Source organism: Octopus bimaculoides, chromosome 14 (assembly GCF_046866305.1).
Source record: "Octopus bimaculoides isolate indiv1 chromosome 14, ASM4686630v1, whole genome shotgun sequence".
NCBI classification, from domain to species: domain Eukaryota; kingdom Metazoa; phylum Mollusca; class Cephalopoda; order Octopoda; family Octopodidae; genus Octopus; species Octopus bimaculoides.
In genome coordinates, this window is record NC_142941.1 from 25,329,430 (window position 1) to 25,342,504 (window position 13,075).

General features: G+C 39.4%; 1 protein-coding gene across 4 annotated transcripts in view; it reads left to right on the forward strand.

Annotated features, from left to right (window-relative positions):
- Positions 1-594, forward strand: part of LOC106881403 (golgin subfamily A member 7) — a 99,983-nt gene extending 99,389 nt beyond the window's left edge. For 2 of the 4 annotated variants that reach the window (XR_016244251.1, XR_016244250.1), the window contains one exon: positions 240-594. The gene's annotated coding sequence lies outside the window, so the exon portion shown is untranslated. The remainder of the gene's footprint in view (positions 1-239) is intronic. The other 2 variants (XM_089362556.1, XM_089362557.1) reach the window with 2 other exon arrangements.
- Positions 595-13,075: the final 12,481 nt, after the last annotated feature.

Genomic DNA, 13,075 nt, shown 5'->3' on the forward strand with positions numbered 1-13,075 from the left:
TTCTTTTTGGCTGAGAAGAAGATATGAAGGAAATATTGCTGCCAATTTTAGCAGGCCATACCAGATCAAGATAGATCTAGTATTAGAGATTCCATCTGTAACCATCCTGTATATATATATATATATATATATATATATATATATATATATATATATATATATATATGTATGTATATATAATGTCTTAGTATACTCTGGACTATTTTAACCAATGTATCCTTCACTTTTTTTCTTTTCAGACAGCAGGGTTTAGTTTGAGGATGTGGTTGCTGTTTTTACCAGGCTGAACAACCATATAGAGGTTCTACCATTATCTGATGTGTGTGTATTTGTGGTTTAGAGTTTAGACAAGTGATTGCTGCTCAAATATTTTAAGCAGCCAAATCACAACTCACTACTCAGCAGATGAACCCTATGTCAAGAATTTAGTATTATTATTATTGACCTAAAATGATCGGTTTTAAATGCTTCTCTAAACTTTACATTCTTTTACTTACCTTGCTGAATCTCTAAAGACTGGCTTTGTTTAATCTTATAAAAACAATTGTTTATAATTTTGTCTTATTTGATGACTAATAAATAGGCTTGATTACAGATTGATATTGTACGTACTGTCTCAAGATAATAAATATCTTGACTCAATGCACACTTTGAAATCAGCTTTTGAAAGACAATTTTTTTATACAGGCTACATTAGTTGAAATGAATGTAGGCTGTGTTATTTGTAGATGCTTGAGGAAGTTCACTTAGCTAACAGCAAATGAATTTTTTCATGTGTACAAAAATAAGCTTTTGTCAGTTCTGTTATGCCAGTTATAGTAATGAAATAGTGGTATGTTAAATGAAATGAAGAAACTTCAAGAATTTATAGCACAGTTTTGTAGTTGAAGGATAACATAGACTTCTGGTATGGATAGAGAATGGTCTGGCATTTTTTAAGTGACACTCAACAACAAAAGCATGGATTATTTCTCTTAAGATCTTCAGTTGGGAGGTTTGATACAATAAATTCTCAAAACAATTTGTTGAGATCCAGATATAGAATACTGTTCACTGAAATTAAGTTTTCATGAAACATAGGGAAAGAAATTTGTCTTGATGTTTTTAGCTGGAGGGTAGTTATGCAGTTATGGGTTTGGTGTCACTGCATGGACACTGTCAATGGTGTTCTCCATTTTAGCCATGGGTTGACTATTGCCTTGTGAGTGAAATTGATCGACTGATTGGCAGATATTGGAAGAAGCCAGTTGTGTGTATATCATACACACACACACACACACACACACATTGATGACTGAATACCTATTGTCCTTCACCTAGATACGTGTGCTCTGGTAGCAACCAAAAGCTTCACCATTCATACAAACAGTATTGTTTGTTTACAGTCTTCTATGAAAGTATGTCTGGGCTGTTTATTGTCAATAGATTGGGAAATTGTTACCTTGCCTTGCATTAGGGCAGGCATATAGCTGTAAAAATTTCTGCTTCAGCTATGTCTTGCCTGACCCATGCATGCATGGAAAAGTAAATGTTCGAACAATTATGATGTCCAAAGGATGTGCAAAACTTTTGTTTCTAAAATTCTTATTTTATGTTATTAATGGTGATTTCACTAGCGCCAGTACCACAGGAAAAGCACTCAGTAGATACTGTAAAGTGGTTGACATTAGGAAGGATATTCAGCTGTAAAAACCATGCCAAAGCAGATACTGGAGCTCAGTTTAGCCCTCTTGTTCATTGGATCCTGTCAAACCGTTTAACTTATTAACATGAAAGGTGCACATTAAAGAATGATGATGAATAGAGTAGTACTCTTTTTCATAATTTTAATCGCACAATTTGTGTGTTCTATATAACATTAACTGATATCCTACTCTTTGTATGCTCTCATCTAATATCTATTTTTAAATTCACCAAAAAGAAAGTCTCATCACTTTTCTCTGATGTAATATTTTTCAGTGTTAGAGTTCTAATGTATGTTACTAAATTTGTGAAACTAAGTCTAATGCATGCAACTGTACATCATTCATTTTGTCCCTGAATTCTTATGAACATAATCACTCATCTCTAATGCTACACATGCATGGAACTTAAGTATCAAAAGCTTAGCCTTGTAATGATTGAGCAGAAAATATCTAAAAAAAATGGGTTTGATTTTTCAAATGTTTATGGTGTCTTTACTTGTCAGGTTAGTGAGAAAATTAGCAGTATTGCAGAAAAGAATTTTAATTTTTATTGTAAATAGTCATTTGTGTTACAAATAATGTGCAGCATTGTTAATTACATGACTAAAAGCTACTCTAAAAATGAAGAAAAAAAAAACGATGAGGAAAAGAAAGATGTTGGTAATAAATATTAGTAGACATGGGCATTCAAAAACCACAAACAAAATACCTTTTCTTGATTTTTTTTTTGCAGCTTATTCATTAGGAAATTTCCATGTAAGCTGTTACTCTGATTCTCCGGTATGCATGTATTTCATCAACACATGTGCAAGCTTCCTTTTTGTTCAGCATAATTACTGAATTATTGTACCAATGAAAATTTCATACAAAAAAAAAAACAGATAAAATAATACCCAGCTTTAAGTTCTAAAGATATTTTTGGACCAACAATTTTTGCAAAAGTTTCGGTGTTGCTATTCTTCAGGTAATATTTCGTCCAAATCACTTGAAGGATCGGACTGATCAAAGACAGACATAAAGTGTGCATAGAAAATATAGATATATCTCTCTGGTTATCATCTCACATCACTAGTTCTACTTACCAAAAGTGGCCCACTTGGCACCGTGCATTTGTCACCATTAATTCATTGAATAAATTACCAAATAAGCTCTATCACTTAAGAATGATTGGTGATCATTCTCTGAAGTTTCCATTTAAAGAAAAAAACAAAGTAAAACGGAAAAAATTCAGCAAAGGTTGCAAAATGCAAATAAATGATAGTGAAAGGCGTTAAAATTTTCTCTTTCCTTTGAAACAAATGTAAACAAGAATGATTCGACTCGTGCAGTTTCAGGCACTGTAAGATTGACAGACAGATTCAAGCAGGATGTTAAGAGTTAATTAATATGAGTTTGTTTTGCTGGTAATGATAATCATTTACATATATATATATATATATATATATATATATATATATATATATATATGTAAATAACTTGTCCCTAATTTTTCATATCTTGTATTGGGAAAAGTAAGAAATCTTTACAAATTCCCACAAAGTCACAAATGTCAACTTTCAGATCAAATTCTTTAAATATTATGTTATAATCTTAACCTGATATGCTGGCTCCCTTAAAGATTGCATAAAACTTGATACTGGTTTCCATGTCCAGCAGGTCTTAATAGACAAAATATGTGCTAATCAGCTAAACATTTCCATCTAGCAATTGATCCAGTTGCCTTATCATTCAAACCTTTGTTTTCTATATTTTCGTTTTGTCTCTTTGTAATGTGTTTCAATTCATACTACTCTTGTTATTGTATCGTTCTAAATTCAAATTGTTCTTTACTATTAATCTTCGTTCTTTACTAACAAACATTTAATTGGCAAAACATTGTCTTCAAGAAACTTTAATTCAAGATTTTTCGACAACAGTCTTAAGTGGATTTGACAGTCTACCACTTTCCTCGGAAGTTTGTCAAATTATCACCTTATTAAATGACCTTATATTACAGTTTGCAGTGTTAGTGTATGTTATCTTTCCTGCTTGGTCACATTTGTAATATATTTGAAACCCTGTTTCATTTTCATTTCTATCTTCAAGTAATAAGAATTTCAAAGGTTCAAGAAGTTGGGGATTACTTAGACAAGGAGAGTAAATAGTGTTTCAGAAAAATGTATTTATCAATTATCATCTTTTTATTAACTCTCACATCCCCTTGGAATTCATTTCATCATATCCAATAATACAATTAGCTTACTCAACATCACTACCTTCAACAATATCTACCCATTCACTTATATGCACTACAAGCCTACTGATTTTCACCCCTATCTCCGCTATTCCTTGTCTTACTCAAAGGATGCCAACCCCACCATATCATTCTTTCAATTACTCTTTGTCAACTCTATAACATCGATTCAGATTTCAAATCTTATTGTGATGGAATGCGACCTTTTTTCCAGAATTAACGGTACTCTCAACCACTTGTGACTCTTCACTCTACTGTGTCAAGGCCATTAACCATGCTGCCCTTTCTATGCACACTGGATTCCACTTTTTCCTTCCTTCCACCTGTCCGTCTTCCCATTACACTACACACTTATCTGCTACTTCCAAACTGTACTCACTAACCTCATAATCACTCTGATCTTTTCCACACCACATCTTGCCTGGAAGAAAGATAAGAAACTTGGTAACCTTCTAGTTAGAAATTCAATTACACTCAGGCATATGCAACCAGATACTTTTAAATGCACTTGCTGGAGATGCAACATATATCTCTACATAAATAATACAACTATCACCGACCCCTAAGCCATCTTCTGCATATCTTCCAAAATCATCTGAAAACTGTGTAGTACTTTTTACAATGGTGAAGCAGGCCATCACCTGGCCAGTGGCCTTTGTAAATACATTCGTTGAATAATATTCTTAAGGCCGCAATTTACTCACACGCAGCATCTTTCAGAGCTTGTCGCTAATTCAGTTCTTAACCAAACTGAAAATTGTTAATAGTTTTGAAGAGGGCTGGTCCCTAGCTACATTTTGGCATTAAAAAAAAAATTGAGGTTTGATCCAGGAGAAAAAGTCTACATCAAAATTTATAACATCATAGAGTAAATAATGCCACCAATCAAGTTTAGATCTAAACTTTTTTATTTTAAAAGCAAAATATATTTATCTTAGCTTCAATGATAGAAGAAAGCATGAAGGATTTTATAGTTTTGGTCCCATGCAACAAAAATTTGTATCAAAAAAGTTGTGAGGTAAAATATCATGAAAAAAAAATATAAGTAAGGCAAAAAATTGAATTTAAGTATAATTAACTTTTTCATGTTAAAAACAAACTATATTTTAATTAAGCTTAAATGATAAAGCTCAATTCGAGGAATTTCATGGTGTCAATCTCATGCAATGAAGTTTTAAAAGAAAAAAGTTAGTTTCTGAAATTTGAGGTTGATAATGCAGTTCTATATTTTTTTATGAATATAGTTCTATAAGAGAACTTTTATATATGTCACTGGCATCATTGAGGTAAGGAAAAAATTATCAACGACACTGCTAATTGACACATTTGATACATTGTTAACTAGTATAATAGCATAGCCTGGAAAAAAACATGGATTACATGGAAAAATGCAAGCAAGAGAAATAATATTCTTAAGATTATAAACCTGGAAAATTACAGGACAAGTTATTGTGGTATGACGTCAGTGTCTGGGGAGGCTGACCGGAAGGGGGAAAAGGGCAGAGGGAGCCTCGATCGGGATTCGTGCCCTTTTCGAACGGGGTTGTGGTCAGGACAAGACGTGTTAAGCGACGCTCTAGGTTTGGGAGAGGCAGCTGCTATTCCTGGTGTACTTTGGGTCGGGGCAAGCTTCAAGGATTGGATACCGCAAGACAGACTCGCAGTGGAGGAAAGGAAAATCGAGGTAAGGCGATTACATCTACTCGTACGCACACACCACAAGCTATTTCGGCCCCACGTGCAGAAATTCGCCGCGATGGCAGCCACCAAGATTAGGATCGCCAGCGATGTGATCAGGCCTTTTAATGGCGAAGGAGATGTGATGGCTTGGATACGAAAAATTAGGCTCGTTGCCAAGCTGCAAGGAATAAGTGATGTGGCGAGTCTCATGGCTCTATACTTGGAAGGGAGCGCCCTGACCCTCTACCTAGAAATGAACAAGGAAGAAAGATTAAGTGCAGAGAACGTCGAACGGAGGTTGAGGGAAGCGTATACGGAGAGCGAGTACGCTGCCTTCGTAAAACTAGGAACGATTAGATGGGGGGGGGGGAGAACAGGTGGATGAGTACGCGGCGGAAGTGCGAAGACAGGCCACGCTGGCTGGGTTTACGGGAGAAGGCCTGGACAGAGCGGCGCGGCTGGCGTTTGTAAATGGATTCCCCGACGACGTAGGGATCCGATTGCAGCAGTTGCCTGGCGGGAGAAAGATGGCGCTCAGCGAGCTAGTAGCGCAAGCTCGCGTGTTGACACAGCACGTCGGACGGAAGCCGATAGCGATGGCGGCGACAGAGGCGCGTTCCGACAGACGACAGCCTGAGAACGGCGTGAGGAAGCCTACCGAGCAACGACAGCGGCCGTTCTCGGGCCGGTGTTTCAAATGTCAGGGGCCGCACATGGCGAGGGAATGCGCCGAATCGGGGCCCGTCTGCTATCGATGCAGGAAGACTGGGCACATCGCCCGTGATTGCGACCAGGGAAACGACCGTGGGGAAGTTGCTGCCTCTCAAACTTTCCCCGCAACCAAGTAGAGGCGCTGCTCGTGGTCGAAGTCGAGGTCGAGGGGAAGAAGTTCAAGGCCCTTGTGGACACGGGTTGCACGACTACCCTCGGGATGGGACGAGTAGCGTCCGGGCGGTCGACGGTAGAGAGATCCGTTGCAGGGGCAGCTCCAGTCTGGAGATATCGTTACCGAGCGCGGCGCTGAGGCTACGGGTGATCGTGATCGACTATGTGATAGACGGGGTTGATGTGTTGGGGATGGACGCCATCAACCGTCTTGGTGGCGTTAGGATTGCAGGAGATGAGGTCACGTTCGGAAGCGTGGGGGCATCGTGCGCCATGAGTCGGGACCGCCAGGGAGAGCAGAGCCCCGTCGAGGACAGCTCCGCTTACACCATCGAAGACAAAGATTTTCAGGCGGCGTTTGATGGTCGGAGGTGGGCGATGGAAGGACGAGCCCCCACTACTAAAGAACAGGGTGAGCTGCTACCAGCATACGTTGAAAGGTCACGCCGGCGTCGAGTTCGACGAGGAGGTAGAGAGATGGTTCAAGGAAGGAGTCCTTGTCCCGTGGAAAGAGGAGGTGGTGAGTGGAGTGCTGCCTCTGATGGCGGTGGTGCAGCCGACGAAAGGAAAAATCAGACAGGTGCTGGACTTTAGGGAACTGAACGACCATATATCGTGCCACACGGGAGGCGAGGCAACGGACGTTTGCGGTGAGACGTTACGTGTGTGGAGACAGTCGACCAAGGCAGCGACGATCGTCGACTTGAAGTCGGCATACTTGCAGCTCCGTGTGAGTGATAAGCTGTGGCGATACCAGCTGGTGCGGTACAAGGGCCGGACGTACTGTTTAACCAGGCTGGGTTTCGGGCTGAATTCCGCTCCGAAAATTATGGCGATGGTGCTCAAGTCCGTCCTAGGGAAAGAGGAGAGGATAAGGAAGGCCACCAGTTCCTACATCGACGACATTTTGGTTGACGAGACTGTAGTGCCAGCCACCGAGGTAGTGAGACACCTGGAGAGGTTCGGGCTGATTGCGAAGCCGCCTGAGTCGATGGTGGGGGGAGCTGCGCTGGGGCTAAAGCTACAAAAAGACAGATCGCGCGAGCTGGTGTTCCGGAGAGGAAACGAGATCCCAGAGCTGAGTTCCAGCGTCAGCAGGAGAGAGTTGTTCTCGGTTTGTGGGAAGTTGATCGGACACTATCCGATCGCTCGTTGGTTGCGCATTGCATGTAGTTACATCAAGAGACGAGCAGATGGGGAGAGTTGGAGTGACAAGGTAGGAGAGGCGACGGTGGCGATGATGCGGGAAATCCTGGAGAGAACGAGAGCGGAAGACCCGGTTAGAGGAAACTGGTATGTGCCCAAGACGGAGTGCGGGACGGTTTGGTGTGATGCTAGCAGTATAGCGATAGGGGTTGTGTTGGAGATCGAAGGTGCTGAGGTGGAGGATGCGGCCTGGCTACGGAAAGCGGACGACTTCAACCACATCAATGTCGCCGAACTAGATGCGGTGCTGAAAGGGGTGAACTTGGCCCTGAGATGGAGACTGCGCTCGATCGAGATCCGGACGGATTCGGCCACCGTGGTCGGCTGGGTAGGAACAGTAATTACCAGCGAGAAGAGAGTCCGGACGAAAGGTACCGCGGAGATGTTGGTGAAACGCCGCCTAGGAGTTCTGGGAGAGCTGATCGCGGAGTTCGGACTGAAGCTGAACGTGGTTTTCGTGCCTTCGGAAAGAAACAGGGCGGACGCACTGACCAGGGTGAAAAGGGCGTGGCTGGAGGAACCGGAAGAAGCAAGGAAAGGGATAGCGGCAGCGTGTCGGCTGGGTGACTCCGAACTGAAGGAGCTACATGCTATGCACCACTTGGGGGTGGATAGGACCCTGTATCTGGCGAAAATGGTTGATGCTGACGTCACTAGGAGAAACGTTAAGAAAGTGGTCGCGAAATGTGACAGATGCCAGTCCATTGACCCCGCCCCGGGTGGGCATGAGCAGGGGAACCTCTCAGTAGAGTGCAACTGGAGGAGACTGGCTGTGGATGTGACGCACTACCGTCAGGAAATGTATCTCAGCATGGTCGACTGCGGGCCGGGCCGGCTGGCCATTTGGAGGGAGCTGAGGACAGGCATTGCCGATGAGATTGCCCGCATTCTGAACGGGATATTTTTGGAGAGGGGTCCTGTGGAAGAACTGCTAATGGGCAACGGGGCGGCGTTTCGTTCGGAAGCGTTGGGAGAGATGCTTGACCGGTGCGACGATTATTTAGAGCGGCGCATAGGCCGAGTGGCAACGGAATCGTTGAGAGGCACCATCGGACGATCAAGGCCATGGCTGAAAGGGGGCACATTTCGCCCCTGGAAGCGGTCTACTGGTACAACATGTCTCCCCGATCCGGACAAGCGGAAGAGTCTGTGCCGCACAGAGCGGTGTTCAAATATGAATGGAGGCATCCCAGTAAGACGCCGGAGTTCTGCGAGGAAGAGAAGGGACCCGCCGGCGTGTAAGTAGGGGAGGAAGTTTGGGTCAAGCCGCCGAAGGCACGCTGCATCATCACAATGGAGCAGGGGAACAGTGACAGCGGTCAATTCCAGAAACAATGTATCTGTGGATGGAATGCCGCGTCACGTGCTGGATCTGCGCAGGATAGCCACTTCGTCGGATGAAGAGTGCGATGGAAACGAGCCACCTGGCTTGAGAAGATCTCTACGTGTAAGGCGCCCGCCCGGTTGGATGGCGGACTTCGAATTGGAGTAGGGGTGAACGTGATCTTTAAGATCAGGGTGGCGTGTGGTATGACGTCAGTGTCTGGGGAGGCTGACCGGAAGGGGGAAAAGGGCAGAGGGAGCCTCGATCGGGATTCGTGCCCTTTTCGAACGGGGTTGTGGTCAGGACAAGACGTGTTAAGTGACGGTCTAGGTTTGGGAGAGGCAGCTGCTATTCCTGGTGTACTTTGGGTCGGGGCAAGCTTCAAGGATTGGATACCGCAAGACAGACTCGCAGTGGAGGAAAGGAAAATCGAGGTAAGGCGATTACATCTACTCGTACGCACACACCACAGTTGGAAAAGTTCCGGATAACTTATTACATCTGGTAAAGTACAGAACAAGAAAATTTTTGAAATATTGCTGCTAAGGATAAAATTTGAATATTAAAAATTATTTGATTTTTATTTACAAAGTAACATAATTTAAAAAGATGCTGTCATTTTGTTAAAATATTGACACACTAGAATACTTAAAAACTGAGAGCCAGAAGTACCAATATAGCTAAAGTTTTATGCAAAGTAGAATAGTATATATGGTAGGCAAAATCATTATGTAAAAAATAGGCATTGGGTCATGACTAAAAATTATGTACTACTATTATTTTTTATGACCTATTTTCAAATTTCTGGTTATTAATTAATAATTTTAAAAATGAATTTTTTTAAAGTGCAAATAATATTTTGAGTTATTTTTTAAATTTTTTATAGAAGTAACAAGTAATAACAAACAAAAGTAATAACTTGTCATAAAATTTTTAGTTTTTCTAAATCTAAATATTTTATTTGAAATTTTATCGTTAACTGCAATATTTTAAATAAAAAGTTTCTTGTTCTGTACTTTACCAGATGTAATAAGATGTCCTGAACTTTTCCAAGTGTAATAAGTTGTCCTGTAGTTTTCCAGGTTTATAATCTTAAGAATATTATTTCTCTTGCTCGCATTTTTCCATGTAATATATATATATATATATATATATATATATATATATATATATATATATATATATATATATATATATATATACACCGGAGTAAGCACATGAAATGTGCAACAAGGTGGAAAAAAGAGTACTCAAATACCAGAGGTAGAGTAATATGCTTTATTTAAAAGCAGCAGAAATATAACAAAAAAACCGTTACTCAGAGTAACGGTTTTTTTGTTATATTTCTGCTGCTTTTAAATAAAGTATATATATATATATATATATATATATATATATATATATATATATATATAGTAATAACAAGAATAATCCTTGGATGGAATTTATAAATATTCTAATGCATTGCTACGTGCCTTTCCACTAATCACATGTTTCTTAAGATCATAGTCTGTATTCCTAGGATGATTACAGTGCAGTCCATAGTATCTATGAACATCGGGTAGATCATGTTCATGCATTCATTTCATCCAGTGATAGAGCATTAATGAATGTTTAACGAGGGTCGTTTGCTAATTTTGATCAATGAGAAGGTTGGTTAGAGTATGTAGGGATTACTGTGTGCATTTGGTGGGGAGGAGTGGAAGGAAAGGTAATTATGAGGAGATGGAAATATGTATGATGATGTTGGACTTATTTTGTCAGGATGAGTAGTATGGTTCTTTTGTTTGATCTTATTTATAGCCTCAATGAATTCCGAGGCTGTAATATCCTCAATGAATTCAGAAGTAGTTGGGTCAGCAGGTACAGTCACTATAGCCATCCAGTTCATTGCCTAAGTTGACAAATGATACTTTCTTAAAATGACCTTTTAATTACTTTTGGTGGTATATGTAGCATATGAAAATAGTGGTTATTTTGTTAGTTATGTTCTTCCCTTGCTAAAGGCGATTAATGTTTTTGTTTCAAAATGTTTTTTTCGAATACTAGGAATATTGCCTTTCTTTTATGCTTACATGATATAATTACTTTCGGGTGTCTATTATGTTTCCTCTGGATGTGATGATCTCCAGAATTTCCTCTAGGCATTAGTTGCACACCCACATGGTGCAGTATTTTTTTAATAATAGATCAGTCTGTTTGAGCCTCCAGATGAGGTTAGATGTGGAGTGCCTTTCATTTACATTGGAAAATGATGTAAGATGGTTGCGCAGACAATTTTTCATGGTGTTTCCAGTACTACCTATGTACACGTATTTCTGTGTACTACCTTCACCTCACATTTGTAAACCACGTTCTTTATCATGCAGTTGTTAAATCTGCATTCCTTTTTTTGTCTGCAGTTACATATGCTGCCTTTTCTGGTTCTATCAATGGAGTTATTACTGGTGGTCACACTTGTTCTTCCTCCTGTATTTGTGTTCTCATTTTCCTTATGTGTAGATTAGATTGCTAATTGTGTGAGGCTGTTTGGACCCATTTTTGTTATTGATGAGCTTTTATTATTCTTGTTTGCAACCATTCTATCATCACTTATGTTATGAGTTGCGATTTTTCCGTATACCCCCTTTTGAGTTTTGTATTATTTAGTATTCTAGATTGGGAGAGGTCACATATGCTAATTCTACATTATGCCTGTTGATAATTGAGAAGATATTGCGAAGTGCCTATCTAACGCTGAGAAGAATTCCTGACTTATTTTTTCATTTCTTTTAATATATCGGGTTTGTTACTGAATTTTGTTTTGTCTGCTTCTACTCTTTTCATTATTTCTATCCACAGTTCCTTTCTTTCTACCCTTGGCTGCTGTTTCGTGGGTTCTGTTTTATATCTATCCTTCTTAGTGTTGTGATCTTTTTTCTATTTTGGTCCCTACCATATTTACTGTTTTTCTGGGTTCTGATATTTTGTAGTTATTTATATGATGATCTCTATTATTAATAATGTTCCCTGGATATTGAGCTGTCTCTGTCCTGTTCTGTACATATACTATTCTATTCTTATATCCCGTCCTTTCTAGTGCTGAGTTGTAATATTCGGCGTGCATGTTGAATATCTGTTCATCTGCAGATAGTCTAGATATTTTGTTATACACATTTCACGGTATGCTTCACAGTACATAATCCTGGTAATTAGATTTGTAGCTAAGTAATGAAATTATTTGGTTTAAACCAATTTTCAATGTTTAAGTGGCAATAAATATTACTTCTCAGTATAGTTACAGCTTTCATCTCTTATAGTGATTTTCCAACTAGCTAATTTGCTTGTTACAAGGTCAGTGGTTGTGTCACTTGATTTCTATATATTGCGAGCTGGAGTGAACTACTGCTATCTCTAGCCGATGAGTATCCACCACCGAGGATACTCATTGTCCTAGGTTAAAAGTACCAATAAGGTTGGTTCTTGCGGAACAGCTATGTTTGAGTGGCAACAAACATTACTTTATCTCTCTCTCTCTCTCTCTCTCTCTCTCTCTCTCTCTCTATATATATATATATATATATATATATATATATATATATATATATATATATATAATTTCTTTATTGCCCACTAGGGGATAAACATAGAGGAGACAGACAAAGGGATTAAATCGATTACATCGACCCCAGTGTGTAACTGGTACTTAATTTATCAACCCCCGAAAGGATGAAAGGCAAAGTCGACCTGTTATATATAAATATATATATATATATATATATATATATATATATATATATATATATATATATATATATATATATATATATATATATATATATATATATATATATATATAAAACATGAACAAGAATGAAGAAAATCACCTTTTTAATTGATGATTATACCACATACATTACCGACGATCGTTTCTGTTGTGTTGGTTTACTAAGATATAGAAAAAAGTACAGAATACCAGTCAAACTGAAAATTTGTGCTAACACCATGTTATCAAGTGACCCAAAACAGGTTAAATTCAAAGTGTACTGAAATAATATCTATAATACATGCAAGGGCCCGGGA